Here is a 24,189-nt window from a genome sequence, read left to right as displayed (position 1 = left end):
AGGCAGGGCTAGAGAATGATGGCATGGAGAGAGGAGTGTACTGAGGCAAGATGGAGAGTTTTTTTTGTAGTTATTGTAAATGGAAGATTTAGAAGAGAAATTTATGTGTCTAAACAGGAGTTCCAGAAAGTTATCCTTGAAGAATTATGTGAAACCTTCAGCTCCAGCAATTTAAGAAAATCTACAGTAAAGATAATACCTTCACATAAGTCTTCAGATTTCTGGAGTTGAGTACCAAGCTTCTGGGATTATTTTTTGATTGTTGATTGTGATATACACAATAAGACTAATCCATCAAATGGCATGCACAGATCAAGCCTCAGCTCCTGTCTTCATCAAGCTGTCTTGATTCTTCTGATGTAAAATCAATTTCTCATTATTCTCTGTTCTCATAACCCTTGCACATCCATTCTTTTGCTCCACAAGAATGCAGACTCTGTGGTTGAAAGAAACTTTAAAGGTAATTAGTACAAGGCTTCACTCTCATCTGATGATTTTTTCTTCATTTATTCATTCTCTTAACTAATATTGGCTCTCCAGCCACTGGAACATAGTAGACATAACATATAAGTTAAGTATTTTCTGAGAGCAATTGGAGAAAAGCTACATCTTCATAAAGTGGATACCCATGAATCTTATTCTCATCTGGTTCCTAAGCAACTCAAGTGTATCTTTTACATATCCCTGGTCAGCTCACTCTCTCTTTCTCCACAGGGATTATTCCAAACTTTCATCAATTTTTCAAAAAAGTGACTTTATTCCTATCCCTACTGCTATGTTGCTGTTTCAGGAGTTTGAAAATATAACCCGTGGTGGTTTTAATGTAAGAAGTGTAAGGCTCATTAATGTTAGCTAGACACATCATTTTAGAAGTGAAAAAATCCCTGAAGTTTAAAGAAGTTATATGACTTACACAATCACATGGCTTATTTAGGTGTAGCATCTGGAGTAGGTTCTAGATAAGTAGAGTCTTTTGCCAATCTTCTGTCTGTTAGGTGATTCGGATCAAATAACTGTACCTTATTTTAAGAAAAGTGGACTAAAAACATTTGAAGAAAAAATGACCAAAACTTTCCCAAGTTTGATGAAACCTAAAACACTAAAACCCCTCCGATCTAAGGAGCTCAAACAATCCCAAACACAACAACATAAAGAAAACTTTATCAAGGCATATTATAAATAAATTGCTCGATACTAGTGATAATAAGAAAATGTTAAACATAGCCAGAGGGGGAAAAAGGCACCTTACATACAGAGAAACATAGATAAGGATGACAGCAGATTTCCTTTGGAAACTGCAATCAAGAAGTAATTGAGCAATGTCTTTATGATACTGAAAGAAGAAAGCTATTAACCTAGAATTCTATAGTGAGTGAAAAGATATTTCAAAAATGAAGGTAAAATAGACTAAATAGACTAAGAAGTACAAAAACTGAAGGAATTGATCATCAGCAAGATCTGTACTACAAAAAAAAAATGCTAAAGGAAGTCCTTCAGGCAGAAGGAAATGATGGATCAAAATATGGATCTACAAAACTATGGAAGAGCATAAGAATTGGTCACCATATGAGTACATATAAAGATTGTTTTCTATTATTTAAATATCATTAGAAATAATTGGCATCTAGACTGGAAAGAAAGAAGTAAAACTCTCTATTGGCAGATGACATGATCTTGTATGTAAAAAATCCTAAGGAACATGCACACACACACACAAATAATAGAACTAATTAATTCAGCAAGATTTTAGGATACAAGATTAATATACACAATCAGTTGTATTTCTACACACTAGAAATAATGATAATAAAATTAATAAATATTTCATTTACAGTAGTGTCAAAAATAAAATATTAAGTAAATATGTTTAACAAAAGAACCTCAACTGACACACAGAAAACAATAAAACATCATTGAAAAAAATAAAAGAAGAGCTAAATAAATGGAGACATCCCATGTTGGTGGATTGGAAGACAATATTGTTAAGATGTCAATACTCTCCAAGTTGACCTACAGAGCAAATGTAATTTCTATCAAAATATCACTGTCTTATTTGCATATTAACAAGCTGATTCTAAAATTCATATGGGAATGCAGAATGGCTAAAGTAATCCGGAAAAAGAAGCCAAAAGACTTACGATTCCTGATTTCAAATGGTGCATGGCATTGTCAATAGTCTAGTGTGTCTGGGGTGTGGGAAGTGAGAAGTAGTAAAGGTCATAGTAGTAGGGCCCCTTTATAGCATGAATGCTAGTCTATGGAATTTGGCCTTGATTGTAAACTAATGGGAATATAAAAGAGGGTTTAAGCAGGGAGTCAGATCTGTATTTTTTTTTTTTAATTCTGATTGGGAGGAGTTTGTGGGAGTGAGGATGAAAGTCTTTGTCTATTATTACTTTTAGGAGTCCTTTTAAATACCAAGAACTAAACTCAATCCTCCCAATCTGTATTTGAGCACCCAAAACATGCTGCAAATGAGACAGGACAAACCTGCTGTTCATTGGACAGCTGAGGACAGTCATAGTTGTTTGGTGGAGCAACAACACTACTGCTCCCCTACTTGGCCTCAGTTCATATTGCCAAGGGTGGGAAAGATGTCCTGTTCTTTTTTGCCTGCCCTCATCCTGATTGATTCCTCAGCTCCAGACCTTTGGTTCTAAATGACATTATCACCATGGAGCCATTGCAAGCTCCATCTCTGCAGAGATTTTGTAATCCCTCCAGTTTTGCCATATGGCTTGCAAAGGGATGAAGAGTTGCCCTGCTTGAATGTGGTTTGGGAAATTGACAGGGTGTGATTTACACATCTCTTTAAAAAAATCCACATGCAATTTTTCAGACTTATAAAATGTATAAAGAATTCTAAAACAAAACAATATATTTAATACTCAGTTTCAGAAATAAAGTAGGATCACAGTGCAGTTGAATTCCACTGTTTCTTTCCCCAATCACAGTCATTACTTCCACATGTCTATCCTTGCTTCCTGAGTAATCTCTGTCATACATTTGGTATTTGGTGTTCCTGTGCATTTATTTATATTTTTAGTACATATATTCATCCTTAAGCGCTATATAGTATTTCATTGTATGTTTGAAAATTTGCTACAAATATTATCATACTGCTTTGTCCACTTGCAATATAATTTTTAATCAATGTTTTGTTTATGATGTTCACCTGTGTTGAATTATGTAGATCCTGTTTGTTCCTTCTATAACTGTATAGTATTCAATTGTATACATATACCACAGTTTATCCGTTTTCCTGTTGATGGGCATTTATGCTGTTTCCACTTTTTCAAAATTACAAAGTTGTTGCCACAAACATTCTTTTTTTCTTTTTTCTTTTTTCTTTTCTTGAGATAAGAGTGTCCCTCTGTAGCCCAGGCTGGAGTGCAGTGGTGCAATGTTAGCTAACTGCAACCTCTGCCTCCTGGGTTCAAGAGATTCTCCTGCCTCAGCCTCTCCAAGTAGCTGGGACTACAGGCCCACACCACCACACCCAGCTAAATTTTTTTGTATTTTTAGTAGAGATGGAGTTTCACCATGTTGACCAGGAGAACTCTTGACATCAGGTGATCCACCTGCCTCGGCCTCCCAAAGTGCTGGGATTACAGGTGTGAGCCACCACACCTGGCCGTCACAAGCATTCTCTCTTTTTTTTTTTTTTTTGAGATGGAGTTTTGCTCATGTTGCTCAGGCTGGAGTGCAATGGTGTGATCTCAGCTCACTGCAACCTCTGCCTCCTGGCTCAAGCAATTCTCCTACTCAGCCTCCCAAGTAGCTGGGATTACAGGCATGTGCCACCACGCTCGGCTAATTTTGTATTTTTAGTAGAGACGGGGATTTCTCCATGTTGGTCAGGCTGGTCTTGAATTCCCAACCTCAGGTGATCCGCCTGCCTCAGCCTCCCAAAGTGCTGGGATTACAGGCGTAAGCCACCACGCCCAGCCACACCAACATTCTTATCCACATCTTGTGTTCATATGTGAGAGTTTCTCTGGCATATATACCTAGAAGTGGAATTTCTGGGTTAATTTCCATATTTCTTGACTCAAGACCAAGAGGATATTTGATTTGAAAGGATGTCACAGTACTTCCTAAGTTAAAATATTGTGTTCAGGCCAAACTTTACCAACACTTTGCTGCTGAGTTTTAATATCTAAGAATAGTAATACGTTTGAAAGAAGAGGGTGGCTGGGAGATTATAAATTTGCATGCAGTCTGCAGTAGGATAAAATGTGGAAAATGGTGAGTTGCTGTATCAGTGTCATGTCTGGCTCTGTGTGGTTTTTTACACTGCATACCTGGATAATCGTAGGAGGTCTTCCTGCCTCTACTTCGTTTCACTTTAATCCCTCCTCTCAGATTAGTCTTCCTAAAATTATCTTAATTTTATTACTCTGATGCTCAAAAACTACAGAAACTTATTTATTGGACAGAATACAAAGTGCATTAAGTCTTCTCCAGTTAGATCTCAACTTGTTGCCTTATCTTCCAGGTTTTTCTCAAAATGTTTCTATTACAATTAAACAATTAACTTCTCCTTGTACCCAAATAGCTCTTTTACTTCTTAAATTTGTATGTCCACTTTAGAATTCCCCTGCTAATGATCTTTCTCTCCTTTTCAATTATCTAAATTCTATTCATTCTGAAAGATAAATCTACATTATATCTTTTCTACAAGCCTCTTATTATTACCCCTACACTGGCATGTGACAGCTACCCAGTATTGCTCTTGATGGGATGGACTGTTCTAGGAGGTAGTAAACTTTTTGTCATTGGAGATTGTTAAAGGAATTCTATGAAATGAAATGATGGATTTTTTAAGGTAAGAGTCCCTTTCAACTTTAAGATAATTATGTCTATAACCTCTTCTATGGATGCCTTGAATTATAATTTAAATTCTACATTTCTATTTAATTTTACTTGTACTTATTTTTATAATCTCCCTCATGAAACTGGTCAATGATGATGTAATTTCATTGCAACAACCCTATAATCTGAAGTTTTGTATACTTCTCAAAAAATATACCAAATATTTTCAGAAGCAGAACTGAAATTATCGTTGTCACTTTTCTTTGTTTTTATTATTTTAACATGTGTGGCAGAGTGCATTTTCTAAAGATAGCCACATAATATGTGTTGGATTTGTGTTCCTGCCCAAATCTCATGTAGAATTGTAATCCCCAGTGTTGGAGAAGGGGCACAGAGGGAGGTGATTGGATCAAGGGGGTGAATTTCCCCCTTGCTGTTCTCCTTACAGTGAGTGACTTCTCATGAGATCTGGTTGTGTAAAAGTGTGTAGTTCCTCCCCCTTTGCTCTCTTCCTCCTTCTCTGGCCATGTAAGACATGATTCCTTCCTCTTTGACTTCCACCATGATTGTAACTTTCCTGAGGTCTCCCCAGCCATGCTTCCTGTACAGCCTCCGGAACTGTTAATCAATTAAAACTTCTTTTTTCTTTATAAATTACCTAGTCTCGAGTACTTTATAGCAATGTGAGAACAAGCTAATACACTACAATAATATTTTTTATGCCACACATTTTTTCTTGAAGCTTGCTCTTCTTCCATCAAGGAGTAAAACCTATCATTTCTCTCCTTGGGATTTGGAACTGGGTGAGGTTTTTTGACTCCTCCGACCAATAAAATATGGTGGAAGTGAAGCTGTATAAATTCCAAATGTTAAACACTGTCATCTTGTTCTTTCAGAACTCATGTGCTTGGAATCTAGCTACCATGCTGTGACGATGCACAAACTAGCCCACATGGAGAAAACCTGATAGACAGATTGTGTCTACTTTTATAGCCAGCAGCCCTGGTGAGGTACCATATGACAGCAGGCATTAGCTGCCAGACATGTGAATGAAGACGCCTCGAAGTGATTCCAGCCCCAAGCTGTTGTTACCCTCATTCTTTGAGCCCTTCCAGCTCTGTCCCCAGGCTTTGTAGAGCATAGACAAACCATTACTTCTGGGCCCTGCCCAAATTTCTGACTGACAGCATCTATGAGCATCATATAATGATTGTTTTACATTGCTAAATTTTGGGATGGTTTGTTATGCAGCAATAGAAAATGAAACAGCATGCTATTGCTGTTTCACAAAAATCACTTCAGAAACTTGTATTTAAGCCATGAGTCTAGAGATGGCAGTGGGCGACTGTGAATGGCTTTCAAGGTGATGAAATAACAGCTGAGTTTCCATTTACATCTCATGCATACTTATTCCACCATCTTACCTGGAATAAAATTATGGGAATGTACTGTAAGAAATAATTGCTGCCTCAAGGAGTTTAAATTTGCTTTCTCCTTCAGCAGGTTGCAGCAAACAAAAATCTCCACAGGCAAACATCAGTGAAAAGTCATTGTTATCTGCAAAGTAAATGATTAAGGCTTTCTTTTGTTCAAGGGGCTTTTAATAAACTAAGTATTGGCTGCTATTTCATTTTGTCTTGTGAAAATAATGGCAAGGCAGTTTTAAACTCTCTTGATGTCACACAGTTAGTCTTCGGCTGAAGAGAATCGATCAAAGTTGCCCATTCTCCTTCTGCTGACCACCTGTAATTCTGTTACATTATACTGTACTATAATTACTTTTTTGAGGACACAAATAAAGGGTGAGAACACAATATCATACACTTGGGATTCCTTCATAAATCACTCATGGCTTTCACCATGTTTGTTTCATTGTCAGTGATAATTACATGATCCTTTTCTCAACTGATTGTTTCATTCTATAAATATTTCTTCAATCAGATTCACTAAGTTAGCTGTGTGACACCCAGAAATCTCTTGGCAGTCAAGTAAAGCAGAAGCAGAGATGAATTTGTCATCAGTCCCTGTTTCTGTCAAACTTAAAAAAGATCTCTGGTTCTGTCTGCACATGCTAAAGCTGATGTACAAAAATACACAGAAGTGTCATGTTCAATAACATTACTAACCTTTTTGTGCACAAAAGAAATATAATACAGAAAAAACTTTTCCCCCAATAACTTGTTTTCTAGAAATAACTTTGTTTCTTAGAATACATAAGTTGGGCAAATCTCCATATTCAGTTACTTTCAACTGTTAAAATTGGTTAATATTTAACTAAAAGTACTTTTACTTTAAAATGTAGCACCCATGAAGTTAAAAAGAAAAAAAGAATTATGTTCTTAAAGCATTCTCTTTTTTTTAAGTTTGATCAGAGGAAAAACGCATGATTTGGTTAACATTTTTGACTAACACTGTCTTCTTTTCTTCATATTTTCTATACTGTTCATTAGATCTGAGATCAATGTTGCTTTACAATTTGTAAAGCAAATTGTACTTTGGAGTTTATCATCCTCATGAATTTTGGAACATTTTTATTTTGAAATAATTATAGAGTCACAAGAAATTGCAAAGAGAGTAAAGAGAAGTCCCAAGTACCCATCAGCCAGTTTCTGCCAATGGTCACATTGAATATATAGTACAGTATCAAAACCATTTGGTATTGATAGTTTATGTGTTGTTCCATGACATTTCATTACATGTATAGATTTGTGTAAGCACCACAGTTAAGATATGGAACTATTCCACCATGACAAAATTCTCATCACATTCACTTTTCTTTCTTTCCTCTACCGTCCCTAGCCCTGGCCATCAATAACTTTTTGCCATCACTAAAATTCTGTCATTTTGAGAGTGTTATGTAAATGCAACAATACTGTATGTAACCTGTTGAGGGCTTATTTTACTCAGCACAACCTCAAGATCTATCTAAGTCATTGCATGTGTCAATAGTCTGTTCTTTTTTATTGCTGAGTAGTATTCTGTGGTATGGATGTACTACAGTTTGTTTAACCATTCAACTATTGAGGAAAATTTTTACTGTTGCAAGTAAATATGCTATTACCAGTCATATATAGATTTTTGTGCAGATATAAGCTTTTATTTTTCTAAGTAAATGCCCAGGAGTATAATTTCTGGGCTGTATGGTAATTATATATTTATTTTTAAAAAAACTTTCAAACTATTTTCCACCAGAAATGTATGAGAGATCCATTTTCTCTGCATACCCATCAGCATTTAGAATTGGCATTATTTTTTATTTTAGCTGTTCTAAGAGACGAATAGGGCTATCCTATTGTGGTCTTAATTTGCATTTCCATGAACAGTGATGAACATCTTTTCATGTGTGCATTTGTCATTCATCTATACTCTTTAGTTAAATGACTTTTTATGTCTTATGTCCATTTTCTAATTGGATTTTTTTATATTGAATTGGGGAGTTCTTTATATACTTTAGATTCTAGTCTTTTGTCAGATAGGTTGTTTACTAATATTTTCTCCCAGTCCATAGCTTGTCTTCCTTCCTCTTAACAGAGTCTTAACAAAATATTTTAATTCTGATGAAGTCCAATTTACCAATTTTTTCTTTAATGGATCATGCTTTTGGTGTTGTCTAAGAACTCTTCATCAAGCCCTAGGTCCAGAAGATTTTCTCCTATATTATCTTTGAAAAGTTTTATTTAAAAATGTTTTATATTTAATTTATGATCCATTTCAAGTTATTAATAATTTCCAAGTAATATATGAGATTTAGGTTAATATTTATTTATTTATTTTTGCCTATGGATATCCAACTGCTCCAGCACCATTTGTTGAAAAGATTATCCAGTGAATTGCTTTTGCAATTTCATCAAAAATCAGTTGGCCATACTTTATAAGTCTCTTTCTGGGTTATTTTATTCCATTGACCTACATGTCTGTCTCTCTTCCAATACCACAGTGTTGACTACTACAGCTATGTAAGATTACTGTAGCTATGTAAGTCTTGAAATAAGGTAGTGATTCTTCCCGCTTTATTCTCCTTTTTCAAAATTGTTTTAGTTGTTTGGTTTCTTTGCCTTTTAATACAAATTTTTATAATAGTCCTCTTTATACCTACACTTTTTTGCTGAAATTTTCATAGAAATTATGTTTAATCCATATTTGAATTTGGGGAGAATTGATATCTTTACTGTACTGAGTTTTCCAATTCATGAACATGGACTATTTCTTCAATTATGTTGGTCTTTTTATTTCTTCCATCAACATTTTACAGTCTTCAACATGTAAGTTCAAAACCTGTTTTGTCAGATTTACTCGTAAGGGTCTCTTTATTTTGAGTTACTGTAAATGGTATTGTATTTTTAATTTTATTAGCTATGTTTTTATTGCTAATATACAGAAACACAACCAATTCTTGTTTATTTATTTTATATCTTGCATCCTTACTGAACTCAGTTATTGCTCCCAGGAATATATATTTTTTAAAGATTCCTTTGAATTTTCTATGTAGATAATCATGTCTTCTTTAAGTAGAGACACTCTTACTTTTTCCTTTGATTTCTGTGTACCTTTTATTCCCTTTTGTTGCCTGACTGCACTGGATAGAACTTTCATCACTGTGCTGAATAAAAATGATGAGAGAGGATCCTTCTTTTGTTCTCAATCTCAAGGAGAAAGCATTCAGTCTTGCACCAGTAAGTACAACATAGGCTGTAGGTTTTTTTGTAGGTGCTCCTTATCAAGTTGAGGAATCACTCTCTATTGCTATTTTTCTGAAATGTTTAAAATCATGAGTGGGTGTTAGATTTTGCTAAATTTTTTTTGTGTGTAGATTGATATTATCAAATGATTTTTCTTCTTTAGCCAATTAATATAGTAGATTAAATTGATTAATTTTCAAGCAGTGAACCAGCTTACATTTCTGGATAAACCCCATTGGTCATATATAATTATTTTCATATGTATCTCAGTTCTATTTGCTAATACTTTATTAAGAATTTTGGCATCCATATTCATGAGGGATGTTTACCTGTAGATTGTGTGTGTGTGTGTGTGTGTGTGTGTGTGTGTGCAGCATCTTTGGCTTTGATATCAAGGTAATGCAGGGGTCACTGAAGGAGTTCAGAAGAGTCAGCCTCCTCTGTTTTCTGGAAGAGATTGTGTAGAATTAGTGTTAATTTTCATTTAAACTTTTGGTAGAATTATCCATGGAAGTTATCTGGACTTAGAGATTTCTGGGAGTTTTAAAATTATGAATTCAATTTTCTTAATAGCTATTGGTCTATTAAAATTATCTATTTCCTATTGGCAAATTGTGACGTTTCATACTTGTCTGGGAATTAGTCTATTTCAACTAAGTTGTCTAATTTGGGTCTAAAGTGATAACCATTGTTTTACTTCTGACATTTGCAATATGTATCTTCTCTTTTTTCTTTGTCAATCTTGCTGGTGGGACTTTTATTACCTTTTAAAAGAACCACTTCTTTGATTCATTGATTTTTGCTGTTTTTTTTCAAATTCATTGATTTTTGTTACCTCTCAAATTACTTCCTCCTTCCTAAACTCTGATATCTCTTTAACTTCTGGCTTCTTATTTTTTGCTTTCTATTTTCTCCACCTCTTCTAATTTCTTTCTCACCTCATTTGCTTTTTGGGGTGATTGAATATCTTTTTCTTTATGAATTTGGAGATGTTATATTTTAATTCCTTTATGAGTTACCCTGAAGTTTTTAACTTTTATTTTTAATTTATAAATACAATTTTGTTAATATATTTATTATCCTTCTTAATAATACAAGAATCTTATAATGCTTTTTCTCTGATGATGGCTCTCCCAACATAAGTGCTATTGAATTAATATATTTTAATGCTATCTTCTTCATAACCCTGCATGATATTATTATTATTCTTTATCGTCTCAATGTTTGTTTCAATTGACACATGTTTTTAGTACTCTGCTATTTATTCCTTCTTACATCTAAGGCCTTCCATCTAGGAGTATTCTCATTCTGCTGGGGATGTGTCTTTAGAATTTCCTCTAGTTCAGGGATGTTGGTAACAAAGTTCTCTTAGTTTTATTGTCTAAAAATTCTTTTATCCTCATTTTGAAACATAACTTCACTGCATATAAAATTCTATGTTAACAGCTATTTTTTCAGTACTTTAAATATATTCTACTTTTGTGGCTTCCATTATTGTCAGCTCTCAGTCTATTGACTATCTCTTTGAAGCAACTCTGCTTTTCCCTAGCTACTTTTAAGATGTTCTTTATGACATATCTACCATTAATGTACATGCTCCTAACAATGTAGTCTTAAAATATACAAGCAACAATTGACAGAATTACAGAGTGAAATCAATCAGAAACTTTAGCTGGTCTTAATACATACTTCTCAGGAAATAATAAATTAAAGCATATGAAAAACAAACAGAAATTATTAAGACCCCCCAAAATACAATGGGTAAATGTAAGCTACTGGATGCATGTGGAATTCAACTCCAGCAAATAGAGACTACTACTTGTTTTCAAGTGTACATGCAGCATTTACAAAAGTATACTTTGTACCAAACCACCAAAAGGCCTCAATTAATCCACATCATACAGACCGCATTCTCTAAATATACTACAGTACAGTTAGAAATTAATAACAAAACACTAAATTAAAAATCCCCTTAAGTTTTAAAACTAAATAACAGAAAACTGAATAACTCTTGGGAATAAGGGTTGCAGTCCTATTTTTCACTTGCAGTTTATTTTTTTCTCATAAGAGTCCTCATCCCTACCTAATCTAGTCAAGGGGGAAAGGGCAAAATCTTAAATAGCAAGATTGTGTTGTCATTTGGCATGAGGCTGTCTAAGCAGCAGATAGTTAAAATTAGGATGACGATTCTTTCCATTTTGCATGGGGGCAGTGCTTTTTTATATTTATTGTCCCACAATAATTATTATAGCACCCATTTTCAATCTTGAAAATGTTCTAGTGTGTCATGTTAGTTAAGGCTGACTCCTTCTTCCCCCCTTTTGCAGTTGTCTGGAGATTTCCATCATTGAGGACTGTATGTAGTTCTATTGGGGAGGTTTGCTTATACCACTTCTAGAAATCCAATGTCTACCTTCAGCTTCTTGGTGCTCAGTCCCTCTGTACCTCTAGAATAGGGGTGTCCAATCTTTTGGCTTCCCTGGGGCACATTGGAAGAAGAATTGTCTTGGACCACACGTAAAATACACTACACTAATGATAGCTGATGAGCTAAAAAATTTGCAAAAATATCTCATAATGCTTTAAGGAAGTTTACGAATTTGTGTTGGGCCTCATTCAAAGCCTTCCTGGGCCACATGTGGCCCGTGGGTTGGACAAGGTTGCTCAAGAAGCTTTTGTTTTACAGGACCCAAGACAACCCTTTCCTGGCTTGCTTTTCCCCAACAAATTCTGGGAGTACAGACTAACTCTAATACAGCTATTTCCATCCCAATGCATCAGGGCATCTTAACATTCTCAGGGCATGTTAGTTATTCTGTGCTCCCCCAAAAATAAGGAATATATTTACATCTCTCTAAGTGATCTCATGGAAGTCCATCCTCACATGGAGGTGAAGGAGGTAGCATATCCTAACTTCCCCACTTTTGGGTAAGGGACACTTGAAGCTCAGCAACAACCGTAGAAAGAATTATCTACTTGAAAACTCTCTTCACTATCTGACCCCTCTATATTTTCAATGTGAGTAAGGGGCCCTTTGGCTAGTGACTTAGAATTATGAAGTTAATATTTGACCATTTCATTTCTAAAGTCAGAAATTATGGAGGCCTCTCTTACATTCACTCTGAATCTGTCCTATTGATACCTCAATAAAAACAGATGTATAGTGACTGTCGTTTTAGTGGCTTATTACATATAATATATTTTTCGTGGAGAAAAGGATACTCTTAACAAAATCAGATCTTATACATATTTGTTTGTGATTTTCCTGGTATAGTTAATAATATTTCCCAAACAAATATTATACAAATCAATATATATACTTCTTTACAGTTTCACTCTTCTCAAATGTAAGTTTGGGTAACCCAATGAATTCAAAAGAAATACAAACTTTATCCCTCTCCTTAGCAAGAACGCTTCTGACAGCTGATGAGACCATATGGGAGAACTACATGTAGGTCAGGGTCTGTGGCATATTTCACACAGAGAATACCTCGAAAACCAGCGTCACATTTCCATTCCTGAGATGGTGGTGGTGGTGGCGGTGGTTGTTATTTTTCTTAGCACCCAGAGGAGTCAGCTGTTATGCTCTGATTCCCCCAGCTGTGGGCTTAGTGCTCTGCTGAAATATTCAGGAGTGGAACAGAGGAGAGGTTTTGGGAAAGAATGCGGGCAGTAAGAATCACCAAGCCACAGTTTGTAGCTTTGTCGCTCTTAGAAGATTATTTGATGTTTTTATTTCAGAATAAAACCACACCTGTTTCTATTAGGAAAACTGAGACTTAGTGAACAGAACCTTGACCTGATAAGCCACCCAATGGAAATTTTTATTATTTTCTTGCTGAATTGTTCTCCCTCGTCACCACCATCCACAGTGTGGATGCTGAGTTTTAAAAGAATGCATATTAGGTTTCATATTCTAAAACCAAGTTAGAGAGATGTGCTTTGGAAATTTCAAAATAAAGACTTAAAATGGTGCCAAATCAATCATGGACAAGAACTGTATTTAGTTACATTTAGTTACATGAGATCATCTTGCCCACCCCTGCCAATCTTGCACACACACCCCAAATATCACTTACAGTTCACTTCCTCATTCTGCCGTATTTCCTAGCAACCACTGGCTCCAAAACCGTGTGGTAAAGCTGCCCGCCATAATGAAAAGCCCAATTAAAAATTATTTTATTTTACAGTACCTTTTATGTATGCCACTCAGAAATCACTTACAGAGTTCCCCACCCCCCACCACCACCTAGGCTCATTAGATCTAGAAATAAAAGCTTGTATATTCTGACCTTCCTTGTTAACTTTCCATCTTCCCAATTCCCCTCATGAGACTTCTGTCTAACATCCTGAGTTCCTTGCTGAAACCAGATTTACCCCACCTTCAGAGGCTCTCTGAAGGCCTTTCTATCAAGCTAGCGTTGCTTATGTCACAGATGTGTATGAGCTGGCAAATTATGCAGTTATGAATCTACTCAGAGTTTTCACCAATAGCTAACGTGACTTATCTCCAGTCATCCTCCTATGTAATGGCTCTGTGGAAGGGATCAGGACAGGCTGTGATGTGAAGGGCCCAGGGCCAGATTCCTCCCTGGACAACACCTGCACATGCAGCAGGGCATCCTTGACCATCCGAGAAGAGGCTCATCCAAGTTAACTTTCCTACTAGTGGCTTTCACTATAGTCAGTCCTTAGCTTAGAATTTACTTCTGGACATCGGTCGGAAGTATCTTCTGGTCTTATATGCCCATGAGCTGTGTTTAGCTCATATTCCTCAGGGAGCATTTTTGTTTTGCTTTGTTTTTTGTTTTTTTCTTTTAATGTACTAGAAAATAATTTAGTTTGATCTTCACCTAAGGCGGGCCAGGAACTTAGCATATGTAAAATACTGAATGCTGGGGTTGGTGCAAAAGTAGTTGACGTTTTTGCCATCACTTTTGCACCAATCTAGTAGCACATTTGCTTTTAACATAGGCTTGTGTGTTTGCTATACTCTCTAAGGATAATTTTATAAATCATTGGCTTTGACTCTTTAAAAAATAAGGAAGCTTTGGTTGGTAACCAGTTACCTGTTTTGATACAAGAATCTAGTGCTTTTTAAAAAGTGAATTCCTTGTAACACTAGTTTCTCATGATACTCTTAGGCATTATATTGATAACTGATTCTATGGACACGTAAGTTTGGAAAATACTTTTTAAAATAAAGTTAAATAAGTTTTAAAAAATGTCTTAGCTGCTAATACAGATTGGATTGTGGTAATTGGTATATGTGTGGGGATGCTGGGAAAAAATACATAGAGTTCTCCATTTCCTTTAACTTTTTCCCCCAGGGAGCTTCTAGGGTATTAGTACACCACAAATCACACTTTGGGAAGCACTTTCTTGTAGTATGCTCAGGGTAACCCAAAATATGAGAATAAATATTCTAAGATGAGAATTACTACACTTTAATGATATTAAATTAGGGCATTTGTGAAAGTCCTTGGAGTTAACTTGTTGATATTGTACATTCTTTTTCTAAGAATTCAAATTTTGAGATCCTTTTATTATCTTTTTCCCCTCTGTATGTTTGTGTGTGCATTTTAAGTGTTTCTTTTAGCCCATTTATGCCTAGTGTTCCATTTTTGGAACACTAAGCTTGTGGGAGTTATGTATCTCCTACTGCTCAGGGTCATTGCCAAGGTCTGATTTTTCACACAAAAGATTTCCAACCTCCAGCATAAATGGATTAAAACACAGAGCAGGTTAACAGTTTCGTCTCCCAGAGACAGGCTGTGTGTTTCTTTAAACGAAATGCAATCCACTCCCAATCTCTCAGTAGCCCTTAAGAGGGAGTGGGTGTCAATATTACCTGTGATTTAGCCCTTATGCTCTGAAATTCTGATTCAGTAGGCCATGGGTAGGGCCTGTCCATAGGTATATTATAAAACACTCATAGATGTTGTTTATGTAAGCTCTCATCTGTCCAGGCATTTGACAAATTAGTAAGTTTAATTAACTGGGTACTGTTAACCTACTGAAAGGTGTCACTTAGACTTTTTTGACATAGCAAGTACATCTATATGAAAATGCAAAACAAGGGCATTTAGAAATAGTCATGTCCCTTGAGATACTTTTCTGGGGGATACATTTTCCCTATCTGAATGTTTCTTTTTCCTCTCAATGTTTCTCTGCCCCTTTCTGGGTCAGCCTGCCTTTACTTATTTCCCTGATTGAGTGAGTGTGTGTGTATATGTGTGTGTGTGATGTGTGTGTGTGTGTGTGTACATGCGCCTTTGTCTCTGTGTGACTTTGACTCCTAAAACCGCCTGCATGTGGTGTCTCCATCAGCTCAGCTGGGCTCCTCTCAGCTTCCTGCAGTTTACACAGGTGTCTGGCTCTTTGGACCAGAGTGGTCTGTTTCCCCCAATCCTCGCAGGCGCCTCTGGCATGCATCGCCTCCTCCAGCCCATGCATTTTGTGTCTGTCTTCCCTCTATCCCACAGGACAGGAATGCCAAAGGCTGGGCCAGACAGATTGTTTGGAGTCCTGATAATGGGTGTACCCATGGGGAGAAACCTAGAAGAGTCCAAGGCACTTTCCACTATAGGGCAGGCAGAGAGTTTGTGTTGTTTTAAAACGGTTTCTTGTCATCCAACCCTATCTCCCCTTCTCCATCTCTCTCCCTGACTCCTTTTATGCTTGCCTCATTTCCAAATTTCTTCTTCCTCTTGTTGTATTTTTCCTCCCTTTTTAAAAATTCTGTTCCTGTACTGCTAATCCCCCTTATATTATTCTATCCTGGCCCTTAACCTCTTCTTCTAAAATAATCTAAAATTTACTTTAATTTTTTATTTTTAAATTTTGTGGGTATATAGTATGTGTCTATATTTCTGAGTTACATGAGATGTTTTGATATAGGCCTGCAATGCATAATAATCACACCAGAGTAATTGGGGTATCCATGCTGTCAAGTATTTATCCTTTGTGTTACAAACAATCCAATTATACTATTTTAATTATTTTTTAAATATACAATAAATTATTGTTGACTTTAGTCACCTAAAAAAAAAAATTCTGTTCCTCTCTTCTTTTTCATTCAAGTGTTTTTCCTCTATGATAGAGAATTTCAAACCATTCAACTGTAAATGCATAGCTGAGGCAGACCTGAAGATATTACATTTACATTGGGATGATTTCTCCGTTATTCTCTGAAAAGAAGTATAGATCCAGCCAGATTTGTAGTAGTCTTTCCCATCTCAAATGCAATGGTTGTATACAAGTAATATAAATCTCAGCATGGCTCTTTTCAATAATTTATTCCAAACAAGGCAAAAACTTGGATTGACTTCTGGTGCATTGGATTTCACACTAGGAAATTGAATATCCAGTAACGAGAGAAAAAACCTTCCCAGATACTTCCAGACAAAGTTACTGAAATTTAAAAAAAATATTTTTTGGGATTGCTATATAAATAAGATGATCTGACTCACAGGGAGATTCTGGGGGTATTGGCTGTATTTGCATTGCACATGCATACTGTCACAGACAAATTTGACAAAACTGAAATTTCAGTTATGCAGGACCTACCGTCACTGCATCCCCTACCACCATTATTTCTGCACTTCACTATTCTCCAAAGCTCAGTTTAGATGTACCCTCTTTCTCAAAGTCTTTGGTGACCTCCACTCCCATCCCTCAACTCTCACTGCACCTATGTTTACCTCTCTTGCAGCAAGAATCACTTGTATTTCATCATCATACACATAGGCAACTTATTTCTTCAACGAAACCACTTATAAGACCCTTCTGGGGCAAAATCCACATCAGTTGCATCATCCTTTCCTCCCAAAACATCTCATAGATTATGTTTTACCTCACAGGCACCCTATGGTCTCCTGGTGAACAAGCTTGGATGAATTTTTTTTTGTTTTATTATTATTATTATTATTATTATTATTATACTTTAGGTTTTATGGTACATGTGCACAATGTGCAGGTAAGTTACATATGTATACATGTGCCAGCCGTGAGTGGCTTTGGAATCCTTGCAAAGTTCTTGGTTTAGAAACAACTGAGATTTTCAGATCTAAGAAAAGACAAATACAAAAAATTGAAAGCAAAATGTCATTGCTTGAAGGCTAAAAGTTTCATAGAAACCGAAAGGAGTTAGAGAAGGAAGATCTCTCAATGGAAATGCTAAGAAGAGACACAAGGAAAGACACATCACTAAGGAGAGACACAAGGAAAATGGCTCTATGACTACAGTCCATTTAAAGAATGAGAGCGTTCCTTCTACCAAGGTAAGTTCTCTTCTTTTTCTCTTTTCTTCAGACTATTTTTTCTCCCCCGAATTTTGGCATATGTGATTTCAGTGGCCAATAACCTGGGTTAAATAACTGAATTTTAGATTTTTTTTCCAGGAACAATCTTCACCCTTGGAGGGTATTTAGTTGTAAAAAACATACTTTTGTGAAATTTCAACTCTTAGTTAAATATCTTCAAGGTTGCAAACTGTTGCTACTTGCCAGTTCTAAAATTTAATGTTCCACTTTCCTCACTTCACTTTTCTTTGCTTAGGATTTCAGAAGAAGCCTTCCTTTGTGTGCACTCCTGTCTGGAGGGCAGCTCAAAGTGACTTCCTAATTCTGTCAGGATACTGGCAAGTGTTCTGTTAGGACAACAGGACCTCAAAGACTTCTCTGCCTCATAGAATTTCGTTGGGTGCAGCACATGCTTTAGAGTATTGCAGAAAGCATATCCTTAGCAACTACAGATCATATTTTTGTTGAAACACTTACCTCTTTTACAGACTGAAACAGGATTGAGGGTGTCTCCCAGATATTTGCCTATGCTCCAAGGGCTTCACCTGCATAACTTTACAGTTCCGATGAATCATTTCAAGACTAAACTGTCCAACTTCAACTAATGTTTCCAATGTGTGAACTTCTAGAAAGAACTTTAAAGCCAAATGTTTCAAAAGCTTTTCCATGAGTACTTATCTGAGAGCAGTTGTATCCAGGCAGAGAGCTTTGAAAGAACAATGTCTCAGGACAAACCATGAGAAGTTGAACAGGTTAGAATAGGTCGCACACTCCGTTTTACCATCTGAAGCCCCTCCAGATGGACAGGAGTGAGAGTCTCGTTGGCCTATGGCTGAGGTCAGTGATTCTCAGCACTCACCATAGACCTACTGAATCAGGATATCTGGGAATGGGGCTCAGCAATATGTTTTGATAACCTCTCCAGCACATTCAAATTGGAGAACCACTAGAGAAGATAAGAGAATTTGCTATCACAGATTTTGAAGTGTGTGCACAGCTGTGCAGAGACCATTTTAATGAACTTTGAGAGCCCAACCAGTAGTGTAGTTTTACCCTAAGATTTACCACTTGGTGGGGATTGGGAAAATTAGGAATTCACATTCCAACCACACAGCAGTGGAAAATACCTCTCTATGCTCATAATGGAATAATAATTAAACTTTAAGAAAATGACTTTGATCCTGAGGACCTCCTGAAAGAGTTTTGGGGATTCCCAGGCTTCCTTGGACCACACTTTGAGAATCACTGTTCTATACAAGGTGCTATTTGTATCTAGTTGTATTTGCCAGCTGTTTAGGCAGATCATTTACACAATTATTTCCAGTGTCATTTCGAATCATTTCATGTACAGTCATGTGCTACACAACAACGTTTCAGTCAACAATGAACCACATGGTATGGTGGTGATCCCATAGGATTATAATGGAGCTGAAAAATACCTATTGCCTAGTGACATTGTAGTTGTCCTAACATGGTAGTATAATGCATTACTTATGTGTTTGTGGTGATGCTGGTGTAAACAAACCTGTGCCTCCAGTTGTATAAAAGTATTGCGCATACAGTTACGCATAGTACAGAATACTTGATAATGATAATAAATGACTATGATACTGGCTTATGTATTTACTCTGCCATATTTTTTATCATCATGTTAGAATGCACTCCTTCTACTTATAAAAAGAAAGTTAACTGTAAAACAGCCTCAGGCAGGTCCTTCAGGAGGAATTCCAGAAGGCGTTATTATCACAGGAGATGACAGCTCCATGCGTGTTATTGCCCTTGAAGGCCTTCCAGTGGGACAAGATGTGGAAGTGGAAGACAGTGATACTGATGATCCTGACTCTGTGTAGGCCTAGGCTAATGTGTGTGTTTGTATCTTAATTTTTAACAAAAGATTTCAAGTGTAAAACAAAAAAACCAAAAATAGAATATAGCTTATAGAATAATATTGTAAACCAATAAAACATTCTGGACAGCTGTATAATGTGTTTGTGTTTTAAGCCATGTGTTATTACAAAAGGGTCAAAAAGTTTACAAAAATTAGAAAGTTTATAAAGTAAAAGAGTTATATTAAGCTAAGGTTAATTATTATTGAATAAATAAAACTTTTTTTATAAATTTAGTGTAGTCTAAGTGTACAGTGTTTATAAAGTCTACAGCAATATACAATAATGTCCTAGGCCTTAGCATTCACTCACCACTCACTCACTAAATTACTGCAACTTCCAGTTCTGCAAGCTCCATTCCTGGTAAGTGCCTTATGTAGGTTGCCATTTTTTTGTCTTTTATATTGTATTTCTACTGTACCTTTTCTATGTTTAGTTGTGTTTAGATACACAAATACCATTGTGTTACAATTGCTACAGTATTCAGTACAATAACATGCTATACATGTTTGTAGCTAGGAGCAATAGGCTATACTGTATGGCCTAGATGTGTAATAGGCAACACCAAATTTGTGTAAGTACACTGATGTTTACACGATGATGAAATCCCCTAACAACTCATTTCTTAGAATGTGTCCCAGTTAAGTGATGCATGACTGTATATTTGTTTCCTCTTATTTTAGATTATAAATCCCTCTTAGTTTATATATGTTCTTTGCAGTGTCTAATTTAGGAATGAACTATGGTACAAAAGTGCAGAAATGATAACTTAATAATTGTGGGCTGATTGATATTTCTTAAATAATATTTCTTTGTAAAAAGGAGCAGAAGGAGCTTTGGGTCATTTTCTGGTTATTCTACATGAGACATTAAGCCAAAAGGTTTATTATTAGAAATGTTTAACAAAAATTTATTTTTTGTTCAAAAAACAAAATTTAAAAACCTTACATTTTTATGCTATATTTGTTCAGATTTTAAAACAATTATTCATGGAATAGGTTGGATTTGACCTAATAATATTTTTCAGCTTAGCAGTCAATGCTTGTATTCTTTGTACCAGAATACCTGGGTTTGAATTCCAACTCCACTGCTAATTGGTGGTGTGAACTTGGATGGATTGTTACACTTGTTATGTTTGGTTTCTTTTTGTATAAAATATGGAAAATAGTACTACTTACCTCTCTGATTAGATTCTTGCGGTTGGAATGAGATTGTGTTTTTAAGGTATTTACTGCAGTCCCTGCATATAACAGATGCTCAGTCAACATTTTTGGGACAAATATTTATTGAACAAACTCTAAGTAAATATCATTCATTTCATTAATTATTCCTTTTAAACATGCTTAATGTTGACTGCATTCCAAAAGTCACTTTTGGGAGATCAGTTCTATGTCTTCTTTCTATTTAAGCATCTGCTATTATATTTGCTTCAGTTACTTTTATATAGTACCTTTCTAAGTGTTTCACATCTGGGCCTTGGAATGTGTGTATGATGTGTTTTTCAGGTAAAAACATTAATTATCAGAGAAATGTGTTCAACCACCCTATGTTCCCTGCACTTATATTCTGAGCCCCCAAATTAAGTAAACATATTGTGATATTATTACAGCTTCCTCTGAGTTATTGCTTTCTTACATTAATAATAATCTTTCGGGGATTGTGACCCAGGCTTTTCACAAAGCACCCATTTTGGAGATGTTTTAGGTACTAAGTTCACCTTAAAATTTTTCCAGTCTGTGTCTTCACTTTAAAAATGAAAATTAGCTAACAGATGTCATGAGACCTTTCCCTCTTCTACAACTGTTCTCACTCTCTCCACACCTGACATTAGGCGCATGTGCCTGAGAATGACCCTTGGTTTCTTCTATGACTCGTTGTTAATCATTATAGGGAATAGCTCCATCAGTTCATAAATTTGAAGTAAACTCAATTTCCCACACAGTCTATTAAATGATCATCAGCAAGCTGTTCAGGTTGATTCATAAACTCTTAAACTCCCATTATTTGGAGGAGATTTTGGCTATATTGACAAACAAATTTGCACATTCTAGGTTTGTTCAAACAAGGCCTTCTCTATCTTCCAGAATATATAAGTTGACCTTCCAGAGTCATCTAGTTCACAAGCTAAATATTTAAAATTTGAGCCCATTAAGTAAATGCAGTTTATCCAAATCTCATGTTGTAATGAGAGAATGAATTTGGAAGAATCCTGCCCAGTATAAAGTCAGTATTCCTCTCTAAGAACCTATTGTAAACCAAGATCACTTAGCTGAGGATTGCTATAAACACATATAAATCCACAAAATAAGGGCGCGATATTAAATCACAGAGAGTAGAATAATTTTTAAAAAACATAACATCCTTGTTCTGTGAGACAGAAATCATTTATCCAGGCATTTCTTGACTATTTATGCATATTCATTTTTCCAGACGAACATTAGGACTATATTGTACATTTTTTAAAAAAGCAACTTGTGATTGTATTGTAACTATATCTTTACATAGTCCAGTTTTCTTCATGGATCTCGGGAAGATTTTTTCATATGGGTTGTTTTTGCCCTTGTGAATGAGACTTTTACATTATGAGGTGTTTTGGGGGGAATATTTTATTTTCTTACTGAAATAAAACACAAATTGTGTTGACTATATTAAGGTCCAAGTTAATCTGGTTAAAGTTCAATTTTTTCCCCTTTCTTTTAATTTTTTTTCTTTGTAAAAGAGTCTGACTCTGTTGCCCAGGTTGGAGTGCAGTGGCAGCATCCACAACTCACTGCAGCCTTGACCTCCTGGGCTCAGGTGATCCTTCCACCTCAGCTTCCTGAGTACCTGGGACCACAAGTGTGTGCCACCATGCCCAGGTAATTTTTCATATTTTTTGTAGAGGCAAGGTTTTGCTATGTTTCCCAACCTGGTCTTGAACTCCTAGGCTCAAGCAATCTGCCTGTCTTGGCCTCTCAAAGTGCTAGGATTACAGGCATGAGCCCCCACGCCTGGCCTAATTTTTTTTAAGCCGATGTCATGCATGCCCATGGAAATAAAAATATAGACATACAAATGATAAGAAACAATGATCTACTACCAGAATGCCTGCTTCTACATTCACTTCCGTTTTTTTTAGAATCAACTTTGTTGAGGTATAATTTACATATGATAAAATTAACCCATTTAGTGTACAGTTTGATTAGTTTTGATGAATGTCTATGGTCCTACAACTGCTGGTGCAATCAGAATATAGAACATTTCCATCACCTCAAGAAAATTTCTTTGTGCCCCTTTGCAATTGATACCCTCCTCCACCCCATCCCCGACACCCACCTTTATACATTTTGTTACTTTTGTTTTTTAATATTCTAATATTTCCTATAAAAGGAATTACACAGTATGTAGTTTTTTGTGTCTGGTTTCTTTAGCTCTATATGACTTTAAGAATCATCTGTTGCTCTGTTGTGTGTATCAGTAGTTCACTTATTTTTATTGCTTGGTAGTATTCTGTTGTATGGATATACCACAATTTGTTTATCCATTCGTCAGCTGATGGGCATCTGATTGTTTCTAGTTTTTGACTATTATGAATAAACCTGCTATAAACATTCTTGTATAAATCTTTTGCGGACACATATTTTAAGTTCTTTTGAGTAAATACTTAGGTGTTGGATTTCTGGGTCATATGGTAAGCGAAAGTTTTGAAGAAACTACCAAAAGTTTTCGGTAAGCATCTATACTATTTGATACTCCCACAACAAATGTACAAGAGCTTCAGTTAGTCCACATCTTTGCTAACACTTGGTATAGCAGACTTTTAAATCTTATACATTCTAGTGTGTGTTGGAGTATCCAATGGCTTTAATTTGTATTTCTTTTATGACAAATGATGGCAAACACCTTTTCATGTGTCTATGTGCTATGCATATATCCTCTTTGATGAAGTGTTTATTTAAATTTTTGGTGTAATTTTATTAGGTTGTGTCTTATTATTGAATCATAGGAGTTATTTGTATATGCTAGATATGAGTTTGCTACCAGACAGACATTTTACGAATATAGTTTCTTAGTCTATAGTTTCTATTTTCATATTCTTAACATTGTCTTTCAAAGAACAGATGTTCTTAATTTTGATGCCGATTATTTATCAATTTTTTCTTTTACAGATTGTGCTTTTCTTGTATTGTGTCAAATAAATATTTTTTTCCGACCCAAGACCAAAAAGATTTTCTTCTGTTTTCTTATAGAAGTTGTACAGTTTTAGCTCTTATCTTCAGGTTTATGAGCCACTTAAAGTTAATTTTTGTGTATGATGATAAGGGCCTAAGTTGTTTTTATATGTAGTTGTCCAATTATTTTAGCATTATTTATGAAAAGACTATCGTTTTCCCATTGAATGGCCTGGAACCTTTGTTGAAAAACAGTTAAATTTAAACATGAACATCTGTATATCTGGGCTCTCTCCTGTTTCATTACATATATGTTTAAGCTTATGCTAATATCACGATGTCTTGATTACTATAG

The sequence above is a fragment of the Pongo abelii genome, chromosome 15 (assembly GCF_028885655.2).
Source record: "Pongo abelii isolate AG06213 chromosome 15, NHGRI_mPonAbe1-v2.0_pri, whole genome shotgun sequence".
In the NCBI taxonomy this organism is placed as follows: domain Eukaryota; kingdom Metazoa; phylum Chordata; class Mammalia; order Primates; family Hominidae; genus Pongo; species Pongo abelii.
Note: the sequence above shows the minus strand (reverse complement) of the source record.